General features: G+C 42.2%; 2 non-coding genes across 2 annotated transcripts; both read right to left on the reverse strand.

Moving 5' to 3' along the window:
• Window positions 1-4,959: 4,959 nt before the first annotated feature.
• TRNAF-GAA (transfer RNA phenylalanine (anticodon GAA)) lies at window positions 4,960-5,032 on the reverse strand. Its single transcript has one exon. It is a non-coding gene; the product is annotated as a tRNA-Phe (tRNA).
• Window positions 5,033-14,277: 9,245 nt separating this feature from the next.
• TRNAF-GAA (transfer RNA phenylalanine (anticodon GAA)) lies at window positions 14,278-14,350 on the reverse strand. The gene has a single exon. It is a non-coding gene; the product is annotated as a tRNA-Phe (tRNA).
• Between the last annotated feature and the right edge of the window lie 464 nt (window positions 14,351-14,814).

Consider the following 14,814-nt stretch of genomic DNA (forward strand, 5'->3'; position numbering starts at 1 on the left):
CACACCATAGGAAAGCTTCGCGGGCGACCAGATGGCCGAGGCGAGAGGGGCGACCAGATGGCCAGGAACGAAATGACGCCAATCTGTCTGCCCCGGGCCTGTAGGGCTCAGGAGCTGCGGGGCCCCTGGGCTATGGGACTGCAGGGCTCGGGGACTGCAGGGCTCCACGGCTGCAGGGCTCCGGGGCTCCGGGGCTCCGGGGCTCCAGGGCTCCAGGGCTCCAGGGCTCCAGGGCTCCAGGGCTCCAGGGCTCCAGGGCTCCAGGGCTCCAGGGCTCCAGGGCTCGCGGGCTGCAGGGCTCCAGAGCAGCAGGGCTCTGGGGTTGCAGGGCCCGGGACCCATGGAGCCCGTCCCAGGACCCATGGAGCCCGTCCCAGGCTCTTCCCCACGCCGCGGGTCGGAGGAGGGAGCCCCGGATGCCTGGGAGGTGTTTTGTTCGGGGCACATCCCATCTGGTCCCCAGGAAGGGGACCGCCAGCACAGGCAGGCGGGCCCGGGTGCTGCCTGGCCCTGTCTCAGCATGGCCAGACCTCGCGGAGGCCTGCCTGAGCAAACTCGGAGGAAAAGGCCCATCGGCGATGGGGCTGAGAGGCAGGTGCGTACCCTGGCCCCTGGGGGCCCCGGCGGGCGGGCCCGGGTCCTGCCTTCCCCGGATTCAGAACCACCGGACCTATCGGAGGTCGGAATGTAGGAAAAAAACTCGGAGAAAAGGAACCATCGGGAAGGGGCTGAGAGGCAGGTGCGTTCCCGGGCCCCTGGGGGCCCCGGCGGGCTGGCCCGGGTGCTGCCTGGCCCCGTCTCAGCATGGCCAGACCTCGCGGAGGCCTGCCTGAGCAAACTCGGAGGAAAAGGCCCATCGGCAAGGGGGCTGAGCGGCAGGTACGTACCCGGGCCCCTGGGGGCCCCGGCGGGCATGCCCGGGTCCTGCCTTCCCCTGATTCAGAATCGCAAGACCACACGGAGGTCTGACTGACCCTCTCCCTACTAATCCGGAGGAAAATTACCCCCCTTTCTTGTAATCCGTGCACTCGAGGTGACAGAGGGGACCCAAGGCGCAAAAGTACCCGACCTCCTGGAGCCCTCGCTGGGATCCGGGAGGCAAATGGCACCTCATCGGGACTTCCAGGGAAGTTTGGCCATCTGGTCTCCCCCATCGGAAAGCATTGCGTGCGACCAGATGCCCGAGCGGTACCGTGCGACCAGATGGCCGGGATCGAAAGTGCTTCACACCCCGAGCCTTCGTGGTAGGGCTCCTGCCTGCCTTTCCTGCCTGCCTCCGTCCGCGGCGGACGGGAAAGACCATCCGCCATCCTAATTTACCCCAGGCTTAACGGGTCACCCTTAACATAGCCTTAACATAGCCAGGGACGATGGGGCCGATTATGATGGCGGACGGGAAAGACCGTCCGCGGTGGCAACGGACAGGAAAGACCATCTGCAGGGCTGACGCGAAAGTGAAGGCCCGTCCCAGGCACTCGGCCATGCAGTGGAGAAGTGTGGCTCAATGGTTAGCGAGTCAGACCCTGATGCAGAGGTCTAGCCCGGGACCAGGGTTCGATTCCCCGCCTCGGCGGGTCTTGGGCTCAAAATCCCACGGAACTGATAATTTTCGCCTCGGTGCCTATTCCAATCATGGAGTCCCACTCACCAGCCTGGGAGGGGTGTCCTGCCTTCCCCTGATTCAGAATCACCAGACCACACGGCGGTCTGACTGACCCTCTCCCTAGTAATCCGGAGGAAAATTACCCTCTTTTCTTTTAATCCGTGCACATGAGGTGACAGAGGGGACCCAAGGCGCGAAAGTACCCGACCTCCTGGAGCCCTCGCTGGCATCGGGGAGGCAAATGGCACCTCATCGGGACTTCCAGGGAACCCCGGCCACCTGGTCGCCCCATTGGAAAGCATTGCGTGAGACCAGATGGCTGGGATCGAAAGTGCTTCCCACCCCGAGCCTTCGCGGTAGGGCTCCTGCCTGCCTGCCTGCCCACGCAAGGCAGGGCTCCGGGACCCCGGCTGGGCCTCAGGCGCGGCGTGGACCACCGGAGCTCTCAGGCACGGACGCCCGAAGGGAGGACTGCCCGGGACCCGCGGACCCCGTCCTGGGCACTCTGATCTGCCGCCGGCGCCGGGGATCGAACCGTGATTCCCCAGATGGGGATATCCCAAAAATCCGGCCTGGGAGGTGCTCGCCAGGACCAGGGTTGGAGACCCCTGTTTTAAGGAGTCCTGTATCATTCCCCAGTTAACTGGTGCAATGGGTAAATAGCATTTTTGGGGTCCAGGTTAGGTAGTTGTTTTTTTAACTCTGAATGGACTAGCACTATATTACCCAGATATATTTGGCATGAGTAGGTAAGCAATGTCATCTGACTACTGACATCTGTGTTCAAGGGGAAGTGGAATGTGATGCAGACAAGAGTTTACTTTACAAAAAAGGACGAAATGGAAAACATTCATAGTCAAACCTGAAGGCAAGATAGGTGGAAGAAAGTTTAAAAGGAGGACAGAAAGCAAAGTCTATGTTGAATTGATCATTTTGTAGATCAGTTGATAAAAATGTTGATAGAGAAAAAAGTACTACAGCTGATTCCAAGACCTATTTTGTTAGAAGCAAGGAACCTCTCAACTGTGCCGACAACCGGGATTGAACCAGGGACCTTTAGATCTTCAGTCTAACGCTCTCCCAACTTAGCTATTTCGGCCTGCTTATAGCAGTGGTCTTCATACTTTAATTTAAACCATTTAACAAAATAGATGCAGGACCTGGATTTTTAACCTCATATGGTGAGATATGTTTTAAGGAGTCCTGTATCATTCCGCAATTAACTGGTGCAATGGGTAAATAGCATTTTTGGGATCCAGGTTAGGTAGTTGTCTTTTTTAACTCTGAATGGACTAGCACTATATTACCCAGATATATTTGGCACGAGTAGGTAAGCAATGTCAGCTGACTACTGACATCTGTGTTCAAGGGGAAGTGGAAGGTAATGCAGACAAGAGTTTACTTTACAAAAAAGCATGAAATGGGAAATGTTCATTGTCAAACCTGAAGGTAAGAGAGGTGGAAGCAAGTTTAGAAGGAGGACATAAAGCAAAGTCTATGTTAAATTGATTGTGTTGTAGATCAGTTGGAAAAAATTTGATGAGTAGAGAAAAAGTACTACAGCTGATTCCAAGAACTATTTTGTTAGAAGCAAGGAACCTCTCGACTGTGCCGAAAACCGGGATTGAACCAGGGACCTTTATATCTTCAGTCTAACGCTCTCCCAACTGAGCTATTGCAGCCTGCTTATAGCTGTGGTCTTCATACTTTAATTTAAACCATTTAACAAAATAGATGCAGGACCTGGATTTTTAACCTCATATGGTAGAGATATGTTTTAAGGAGTCCTGTATCATTTCGCAATTAACTGGTGCAATGGGCAAATAGCATTTTTGGGATCCAGGTTAGGTAGTTGTTTTTTTAACTCTGAATGGACTAGCACTATATTACCTAGATATATTTGGCATGAGTAGGTAAGCAATGTCATCTGACTACTGACATCTGTGTTCAAGGGGAAGTGGAATGTGATGCAGACAAGAGTTTACTTTACAAAAAAGGACGAAATGGGAAACATTCATTGTCAAACCTGAAGGCAAGATAGGTGGAAGAAAGTTTAAAAGGAGGACAGAAAGCAAAGTCTATGTTGAATTGATCATTTTGTAGATCAGTTGATAAAAATGTTGATAGAGAAAAAAGTACTACAGCTGATTCCAAGACCTATTTTGTTAGAAGCAAGGAACCTCTCAACTGTGCCGAAACCCGGGATTGAACCAGGGACCTTTAGATCTTCAGTCTAACGCTCTCCCAACTGAGCTATTGCAGCCTGCTTATAGCTGTGGTCTTCATACTTTAATTGAAACCATTTAACAAAATAGATGCAGAACCTGGATTTTTAACCTCATATGGTAGAGATATGTTTTAAGGAGTCCTGTATCATTCCGCAATTAACTGGTGCAATGGGCAAATAGCATTCTTGGGATCCAGGTTAGGTAGTTGTTTTTTTAACTCTGAATGGACTAGCACTATATTACCCAGATATATTTGGCATGAGTAGGTAAGCAATGTCATCTGACTACTGACATCTGTGTTCAAGGGGAAGTGGAAGGTAATGCAGACAAGAGTTTACTTTACAAAAAAGCATGAAATGGGAAATATTAATTGTCAAACCTGAAGGTAAGAGAGGTGGAAGCAAGTTTAGAAGGAGGACATAAAGCAAAGTCTATGTTAAATTGATTGTGTTGTAGATCAGTTGGAAAAAATTTGATGAATAGAGAAAAAGTACTACAGCTGATTCCAAGACCTATTTTGTTAGAAGCAAGGAACCTCTCAACTGTGCCGAAACCCGGGATTGAACCAGGGACCTTTAGATCTTCAGTCTAACGCACTCCCAACTGAGCTATTTCGGCCTGCTTATAGCTGTGGTCTTCATACTTTAATTTAAACGATTTAACAAAATAGATGCAGGACCTGGATTTTTAACCTCATATGGTAGATATATGTTTTAAGGAGTCCTGTATCATTCCGCAATTAACTGGTGCAATGGGTAAATAGCATTTTTGGGATCCAGGTTAGGTAGTTGTTTTTTTAACTCTGAATGGACTAGCACTATATTACCCAGATATATTTGGCATGAGTAGGTAAGCAATGTCAGCTGACTACTGACATCTGTGTTCAAGGGAAAGTGGAAGGTAATGCAGACAAGAGTTTACTTTACAAAAAAGCATGAAATGGGAAATATTCATTGTCATACCTGAAGGTAAGAGAGGTGGAAGCAAGTTTAGAAGGAGGACATAAAGCAAAGTCTATGTTAAATTGATTGTGTTGTAGATCAGTTGGAAAAAATTTGATGAATAGAGAAAAAGTACTACAGCTGATTCCAAGACCTGTTTTGTTAGAAGCAAGGAACCTCTCAACTGTGCCGAAACCTGGGATTGAACCAGGGACCTTTAGATCTTCAGTCTAACGCTCTCCCAACTGAGCTATTTCGGCCTGCTTATAGCTGTGGTCTTCATACTTCAATTTAAACCATTTAACAAAATAGATGCAGGACCTGGTTTTTTAACCTCATATGGTAGAGATATGTTTTAAGGAGTCCTGTATCATTCCGCAATTAACTGGTGCAATGGGTAAATAGCATTTTTGGGATCCAGGTTAGGTAGTTGTTTTTTTAACTCTGAATGGACTAGCACTATATTACCCAGATATATTTGGCATGAGTAGGTAAGCAATGTCATCTGACTACTGACATCTGTGTTCAAGGGGAAGTGGAAGGTAATGCAGACAAGAGTTTACTTTACAAAAAAGCATGAAATGGGAAATATTCATTGTCAAACCTGAAGGTAAGAGAGGTGGAAGCAAGTTTAGAAGGAGGACATAAAGCAAAGTCTATGTTAAATTGATTGTGTTGTAGATCAGTTGGAAAAAATTTGATGAATAGAGAAAAAGAACTACAGCTGATTCCAAGACCTATTTTGTTAGAAGCAAGGAACCTCTCAACTGTGCCGAAACCCAGGATTGAACCAGGTACCTTTAGATCTTCAGTCTAACGCTCTCCCAACTGAGCTATTTCGGCCTTCTGACAGCTGGGGTCTTCATACTTTAATTTGAACCATTTAACAAAATAGATGCAGGACCTGGATTTTTAACCTCATATGGTAGAGATATGTTTTAAGGAGTCCTGTATCATTCCCCAGTTAACTGGTGCAATGGGTAAATAGCATTTTTGGGATCCAGGTTAGGTAGTTGTTTTTTTAACTCTGAATGGACTAGCACTATATTACCCAGATATATTTGGCATGAGTAGGTAAGCAATGTCATCTGACTACTGACATCTGTGTTCAAGGGGAAGTGGAATGTGATGCAGACAAGAGTTTACTTTACAAAAAAGGACGAAATGGAAAACATTCATAGTCAAACCTGAAGGCAAGATAGGTGGGAGAAAGTTTAAAAGGAGGACAGAAAGCAAAGTCTATGTTGAATTGATCATTTTGTAGATCAGTTGATAAAAATGTTGATAGAGAAAAAAGTAATACAGCTGATTCCAAGACCTATTTTGTTAGAAGCAAGGAACCTCTCAACTGTGCCGAAACCCAGGATTGAACCAGGGACCTTTAGATCTTCAGTCTAACGCTCTCCCAACTGAGCTATTGCGGCCTGCTTATAGCTGTGGTCTTCATACTTTAATTTAAACCATTTAACAAAATAGATGCAGGACCTGGATTTTTAACCTCATATGGTAGAGATATGTTTTAAGGAGTCCTGTATCATTCCGCAATTAACTGGTGCAATGGGCAAATAGCATTTTTGGGATCCAGGTTAGGTAGTTGTTTTTTTAACTCTGAATGGACTAGCACTATATTACCCAGATATATTTGGCATGAGTAGGTAAGCAATGTCATCTGACTACTGACATCTGTGTTCAAGGGGAAGTGGAAGGTAATGCAGACAAGAGTTTACTTTACAAAAAAGCATGAAACGGGAAATATTCATTGTCAAACCTGAAGGTAAGAGAGGTGGAAGCAAGTTTAGAAGGAGGACATAAAGCAAAGTCTATGTTAAATTGATTGTGTTGTAGATCGGTTGGAAAAAATTTGATGAATAGAGAAAAAGTACTACAGCTGATTCCAAGACCTATTTTGTTAGAAGCAAGGAACCTCTCAACTGTGCCGAAACCCGGGATTGAACCAGGGACCTTTAGATCTTCAGTCTAACGCTCTCCCAACTGAGCTATTTCGTCCTTCTGATAGCTGGGGTCTTCATACTTTAATGGGAACCATTTAACAAAATAGATGCAGTACCTGGATTTTTAACCTCATATGGTAGAGATACGTTTTAAGGAGTCCTGTATCATTCCCCAGTTAACTGGTGCAATGGGTAAATAGAATTTTTTTCGATCCAGGTTAGGTAGTTGTTTTTTTAACTCTGAATGGACTAGCACTATATTACCTAGATATATTTGGCATGAGTAGGTAAGCAATGTCATCTGACTACTGACATCTGTGTTCAAGGGGAAGTGGAATGTGATGCAGAAAAGAGTTTACTTTACAAAAAAGGACGAAATGGGAAACATTCATTGTCAAACCTGAAGGCAAGATAGGTGGAAGAAAGTTTAAAAGGAGGACAGAAAGCAAAGTCTATGTTGAATTGATCATTTTGTAGATCAGTTGATAAAAATGTTGATAGAGAAAAAAGTACTACAGCTGATTCCAAGACCTATTTTGTTAGAAGCAAGGAACCTCTCAACTGTGCCGAAACCCAGGATTGAACCAGGGACCTTTAGATCTTCAGTCTAACACTCTCCCAACTGAGATATTGCGGCCTGCTTACAGCTGTGGTCTTCATACTTTAATTTAAACCATTTAACAAAATAGATGCAGGACCTGGATTTTTAACCTCATATGGTAGAGATATGTTTTAAGGAGTCCTGTATCATTCCGCAATTAACTGGTGCAATGGGCAAATAGCATTTTTGGGATCCAGGTTAGGTAGTTGTTTTTTTAACTCTGAATGGACTAGCACTATATTACCCAGATATATTTGGCATGAGTAGGTAAGCAATGTCATCTGACTACTGACATCTGTGTTCAAGGGGAAGTGGAAGGTAATGCAGACAAGAGTTTACTTTACAAAAAAGCATGAAATGGGAAATATTCATTGTCAAACCTGAAGGTAAGAGAGGTGGAAGCAAGTTTAGAAGGAGGACATAAAGCAAAGTCTATGTTAAATTGATTGTGTTGTAGATCAGTTGGAAAAAATTTGATGAATAGAGAAAAAGTACTACAGCTGATTCCAAGACATATTTTGTTAGAAGCAAGGATCCTCTCAACTGTGCCGAAACCCGGGATTGATCCAGGGACCTTTAGATCTTCAGTCTAACGCTCTCCCAACTGAGCTATTTCGGCCTGTTTATAGCTGTGGTCTTCATACTTTAATTTAAACCATTTAACAAAATAGATGCAGGACCTGGATTTTTAACCTCATATGGTAGAGATATGTTTTAAGGAGTCCTGTATCATTCCGCAATTAACTGGTGCAATGGGTAAATAGCATTTTTGGGATCCAGGTTAGGTAGTTGTTTTTTTAACTCTGAATGGACTAGCACTATATTACCCAGATATATTTGGCATGAGTAGGTAAGCAATGTCATCTGACTACTGACATCTGTGTTCAAGGGGAAGTGGAAGGTAATGCAGACAAGAGTTTACTTTACAAAAAAGCATGAAATGGGAAATATTCATTGTCAAACCTGAAGGTAAGAGAGGTGGAAGCAAGTTTAGAAGGAGGACATAAAGCAAAGTCTATGTTAAATTGATTGTGTTGTAGATCAGTTGGAAAAAATTTGATGAATAGAGAAAAAGTACTACAGCTGATTCCAAGACCTATTTTGTTAGAAGCAAGGAACCTCTCAACTGTGCCGAAACCCGGGATTGAACCAGGGACCTTTAGATCTTCAGTCTAACGCTCTCCCAACTGAGCTATTTCGTCCTTCTGATAGCTGGGGTCTTCATACTTTAATTTGAACCATTTAACAAAATAGATGCAGTACCTGGATTTTTAACCTCATATGGTAGAGATATGTTTTAAGGAGTCCTGTATCATTCCCCAGTTAACTGGTGCAATGGGTAAATAGCATTTTTGGGATCCAGGTTAGGTAGTTGTTTTTTTAACTCTGAATGGACTAGCACTATATTACCTAGATATATTTGGCATGAGTAGGTAAGCAATGTCATCTGACTACTGACATCTGTGTTCAAGGGGAAGTGGAATGTGATGCAGAAAAGAGTTTACTTTACAAAAAAGGACGAAATGGGAAACATTCATTGTCAAACCTGAAGGCAAGATAGGTGGAAGAAAGTTTAAAAGGAGGACAGAAAGCAAAGTCTATGTTGAATTGATCATTTTGTAGATCAGTTGATAAAAATGTTGATAGAGAAAAAAGTACTACAGCTGATTCCAAGACCTATTTTGTTAGAAGCAAGGAACCTCTCAACTGTGCCGAAACCCAGGATTGAACCAGGGACCTTTAGATCTTCAGTCTAACACTCTCCCAACTGAGATATTGCGGCCTGCTTACAGCTGTGGTCTTCATACTTTAATTTAAACCATTTAACAAAATAGATGCAGGACCTGGATTTTTAACCTCATATGGTAGAGATATGTTTTAAGGAGTCCTGTATCATTCCGCAATTAACTGGTGCAATGGGCAAATAGCATTTTTGGGATCCAGGTTAGGTAGTTGTTTTTTTAACTCTGAATGGACTAGCACTATATTACCCAGATATATTTGGCATGAGTAGGTAAGCAATGTCATCTGACTACTGACATCTGTGTTCAAGGGGAAGTGGAAGGTAATGCAGACAAGAGTTTACTTTACAAAAAAGCATGAAATGGGAAATATTCATTGTCAAACCTGAAGGTAAGAGAGGTGGAAGCAAGTTTAGAAGGAGGACATAAAGCAAAGTCTATGTTACATTGATTGTGTTGTAGATCAGTTGGAAAAAATTTGATGAATAGAGAAAAAGTACTACAGCTGATTCCAAGACCTATTTTGTTAGAAGCAAGGAACCTCTCAACTGTGCCGAAACCCGGGATTGAACCAGGGACCTTTAGATCTTCAGTCTAACGCACTCCCAACTGAGCTATTTCGGCCTGCTTATAGCTGTGGTCTTCATACTTTAATTTAAACGATTTAACAAAATAGATGCAGGACCTGGATTTTTAACCTCATATGGTAGATATATGTTTTAAGGAGTCCTGTATCATTCCGCAATTAACTGGTGCAATGGGTAAATAGCATTTTTGGGATCCAGGTTAGGTAGTTGTTTTTTTAACTCTGAATGGACTAGCACTATATTACCCAGATATATTTGGCATGAGTAGGTAAGCAATGTCATCTGACTACTGACATCTGTGTTCAAGGGGAAGTGGAATGTGATGCAGACAAGAGTTTACTTTACAAAAAAGGACGAAATGGAAAACATTCATAGTCAAACCTGAAGGCAAGATAGGTGGGAGAAAGTTTAAAAGGAGGACAGAAAGCAAAGTCTATGTTGAATTGATCATTTTGTAGATCAGTTGATAAAAATGTTGATAGAGAAAAAAGTAATACAGCTGATTCCAAGACCTATTTTGTTAGAAGCAAGGAACCTCTCAACTGTGCCGAAACCCAGGATTGAACCAGGGACCTTTAGATCTTCAGTCTAACGCTCTCCCAACTGAGCTATTGCGGCCTGCTTATAGCTGTGGTCTTCATACTTTAATTTAAACCATTTAACAAAATAGATGCAGGACCTGGATTTTTAACCTCATATGGTAGAGATATGTTTTAAGGAGTCCTGTATCATTCCGCAATTAACTGGTGCAATGGGCAAATAGCATTTTTGGGATCCAGGTTAGGTAGTTGTTTTTTTAACTCTGAATGGACTAGCACTATATTACCCAGATATATTTGGCATGAGTAGGTAAGCAATGTCATCTGACTACTGACATCTGTGTTCAAGGGGAAGTGGAAGGTAATGCAGACAAGAGTTTACTTTACAAAAAAGCATGAAACGGGAAATATTCATTGTCAAACCTGAAGGTAAGAGAGGTGGAAGCAAGTTTAGAAGGAGGACATAAAGCAAAGTCTATGTTAAATTGATTGTGTTGTAGATCGGTTGGAAAAAATTTGATGAATAGAGAAAAAGTACTACAGCTGATTCCAAGACCTATTTTGTTAGAAGCAAGGAACCTCTCAACTGTGCCGAAACCCGGGATTGAACCAGGGACCTTTAGATCTTCAGTCTAACGCTCTCCCAACTGAGCTATTTCGTCCTTCTGATAGCTGGGGTCTTCATACTTTAATGGGAACCATTTAACAAAATAGATGCAGTACCTGGATTTTTAACCTCATATGGTAGAGATACGTTTTAAGGAGTCCTGTATCATTCCCCAGTTAACTGGTGCAATGGGTAAATAGAATTTTTTTCGATCCAGGTTAGGTAGTTGTTTTTTTAACTCTGAATGGACTAGCACTATATTACCTAGATATATTTGGCATGAGTAGGTAAGCAATGTCATCTGACTACTGACATCTGTGTTCAAGGGGAAGTGGAATGTGATGCAGAAAAGAGTTTACTTTACAAAAAAGGACGAAATGGGAAACATTCATTGTCAAACCTGAAGGCAAGATAGGTGGAAGAAAGTTTAAAAGGAGGACAGAAAGCAAAGTCTATGTTGAATTGATCATTTTGTAGATCAGTTGATAAAAATGTTGATAGAGAAAAAAGTACTACAGCTGATTCCAAGACCTATTTTGTTAGAAGCAAGGAACCTCTCAACTGTGCCGAAACCCAGGATTGAACCAGGGACCTTTAGATCTTCAGTCTAACACTCTCCCAACTGAGATATTGCGGCCTGCTTACAGCTGTGGTCTTCATACTTTAATTTAAACCATTTAACAAAATAGATGCAGGACCTGGATTTTTAACCTCATATGGTAGAGATATGTTTTAAGGAGTCCTGTATCATTCCGCAATTAACTGGTGCAATGGGCAAATAGCATTTTTGGGATCCAGGTTAGGTAGTTGTTTTTTTAACTCTGAATGGACTAGCACTATATTACCCAGATATATTTGGCATGAGTAGGTAAGCAATGTCATCTGACTACTGACATCTGTGTTCAAGGGGAAGTGGAAGGTAATGCAGACAAGAGTTTACTTTACAAAAAAGCATGAAATGGGAAATATTCATTGTCAAACCTGAAGGTAAGAGAGGTGGAAGCAAGTTTAGAAGGAGGACATAAAGCAAAGTCTATGTTAAATTGATTGTGTTGTAGATCAGTTGGAAAAAATTTGATGAATAGAGAAAAAGTACTACAGCTGATTCCAAGACATATTTTGTTAGAAGCAAGGATCCTCTCAACTGTGCCGAAACCCGGGATTGATCCAGGGACCTTTAGATCTTCAGTCTAACGCTCTCCCAACTGAGCTATTTCGGCCTGTTTATAGCTGTGGTCTTCATACTTTAATTTAAACCATTTAACAAAATAGATGCAGGACCTGGATTTTTAACCTCATATGGTAGAGATATGTTTTAAGGAGTCCTGTATCATTCCGCAATTAACTGGTGCAATGGGTAAATAGCATTTTTGGGATCCAGGTTAGGTAGTTGTTTTTTTAACTCTGAATGGACTAGCACTATATTACCCAGATATATTTGGCATGAGTAGGTAAGCAATGTCATCTGACTACTGACATCTGTGTTCAAGGGGAAGTGGAAGGTAATGCAGACAAGAGTTTACTTTACAAAAAAGCATGAAATGGGAAATATTCATTGTCAAACCTGAAGGTAAGAGAGGTGGAAGCAAGTTTAGAAGGAGGACATAAAGCAAAGTCTATGTTAAATTGATTGTGTTGTAGATCAGTTGGAAAAAATTTGATGAATAGAGAAAAAGTACTACAGCTGATTCCAAGACCTATTTTGTTAGAAGCAAGGAACCTCTCAACTGTGCCGAAACCCGGGATTGAACCAGGGACCTTTAGATCTTCAGTCTAACGCTCTCCCAACTGAGCTATTTCGTCCTTCTGATAGCTGGGGTCTTCATACTTTAATTTGAACCATTTAACAAAATAGATGCAGTACCTGGATTTTTAACCTCATATGGTAGAGATATGTTTTAAGGAGTCCTGTATCATTCCCCAGTTAACTGGTGCAATGGGTAAATAGCATTTTTGGGATCCAGGTTAGGTAGTTGTTTTTTTAACTCTGAATGGACTAGCACTATATTACCTAGATATATTTGGCATGAGTAGGTAAGCAATGTCATCTGACTACTGACATCTGTGTTCAAGGGGAAGTGGAATGTGATGCAGAAAAGAGTTTACTTTACAAAAAAGGACGAAATGGGAAACATTCATTGTCAAACCTGAAGGCAAGATAGGTGGAAGAAAGTTTAAAAGGAGGACAGAAAGCAAAGTCTATGTTGAATTGATCATTTTGTAGATCAGTTGATAAAAATGTTGATAGAGAAAAAAGTACTACAGCTGATTCCAAGACCTATTTTGTTAGAAGCAAGGAACCTCTCAACTGTGCCGAAACCCAGGATTGAACCAGGGACCTTTAGATCTTCAGTCTAACACTCTCCCAACTGAGATATTGCGGCCTGCTTACAGCTGTGGTCTTCATACTTTAATTTAAACCATTTAACAAAATAGATGCAGGACCTGGATTTTTAACCTCATATGGTAGAGATATGTTTTAAGGAGTCCTGTATCATTCCGCAATTAACTGGTGCAATGGGCAAATAGCATTTTTGGGATCCAGGTTAGGTAGTTGTTTTTTTAACTCTGAATGGACTAGCACTATATTACCCAGATATATTTGGCATGAGTAGGTAAGCAATGTCATCTGACTACTGACATCTGTGTTCAAGGGGAAGTGGAAGGTAATGCAGACAAGAGTTTACTTTACAAAAAAGCATGAAATGGGAAATATTCATTGTCAAACCTGAAGGTAAGAGAGGTGGAAGCAAGTTTAGAAGGAGGACATAAAGCAAAGTCTATGTTAAATTGATTGTGTTGTAGATCAGTTGGAAAAAATTTGATGAATAGAGAAAAAGTACTACAGCTGATTCCAAGACCTATTTTGTTAGAAGCAAGGAACCTCTCAACTGTGCCGAAACCCGGGATTGAACCAGGGACCTTTAGATCTTCAGTCTAAGGCTCTCCCAACTGAGCTATTTCGGCCTGCTGATATCTGTGGTCTTCATACTTTAATTTGAACCATTTAACAAAATAGATGCAGGACCTGGATTTTTAACCTCATATGGTAGAGATATGTTTTAAGGAGTCCTGCATCATTCCGCAATTAACTGGTGCAATGGGTAAATAGCATTTTTGGGATCCAGGTTAGGTAGTTGTTTTTTTAACTCTGAATGGACTAGCACTATATTACCCAGATATATTTGGCATGAGTAGGTAAGCAATGTCATCTGACTACTGACATCTGTGTTCAAGGGGAAGTGGAAGGTAATGCAGATAAGAGTTTACTTTACAAAAAAGCATGAAATGGGAAATATTCATTGTCAAACCTGAAGGTAAGAGAGGTGGAAGCAAGTTTAGAAGGAGGACATAAAGCAAAGTCTATGTTAAATTGATTGTGTTGTAGATCAGTTGGAAAGAATTTGATGAATAGAGAAAAAGTACTACAGCTGATTCCAAGACCTATTTTGTTAGAAGCAAGGAACCTCTCAACTGTGCCGAAACCCGGGATTGAACCAGGGACCTTTAGATCTTCAGTCTAACGCTCTCCCAACTGAGCTATTTCGGCCTGCTAATATCTGTGGTCTTCATACTTTAATTTGAACCATTTAACAAAATAGATGCAGGACCTGGATTTTTAACCTCATATGGTAGAGATATGTTTTAAGGAGTCCTGCATCATTCCGCAATTAACTGGTGCAATGGGTAAATAGCATTTTTGGGATCCAGGTTAGGTAGTTGTTTTTTTAACTCTGAATGGACTAGCACTATATTACCCAGATATATTTGGCATGAGTAGGTAAGCAATGTCATCTGACTACTGACATCTGTGTTCAAGGGGAAGTGGAAGGTAATGCAGATAAGAGTTTACTTTACAAAAAAGCATGAAATGGGAAATATTCATTGTCAAACCTGAAGGTAAGAGAGGTGGAAGCAAGTTTAGAAGGAGGACATAAAGCAAAGTCTATGTTAAATTGATTGTGTTGTAGATCAGTTGGAAAAAATGTGATGAATAGAGAAAAAGAACTACAG

The sequence above is a fragment of the Lissotriton vulgaris genome, chromosome 8 (assembly GCF_964263255.1).
Source record: "Lissotriton vulgaris chromosome 8, aLisVul1.2, whole genome shotgun sequence".
NCBI classification, from domain to species: domain Eukaryota; kingdom Metazoa; phylum Chordata; class Amphibia; order Caudata; family Salamandridae; genus Lissotriton; species Lissotriton vulgaris.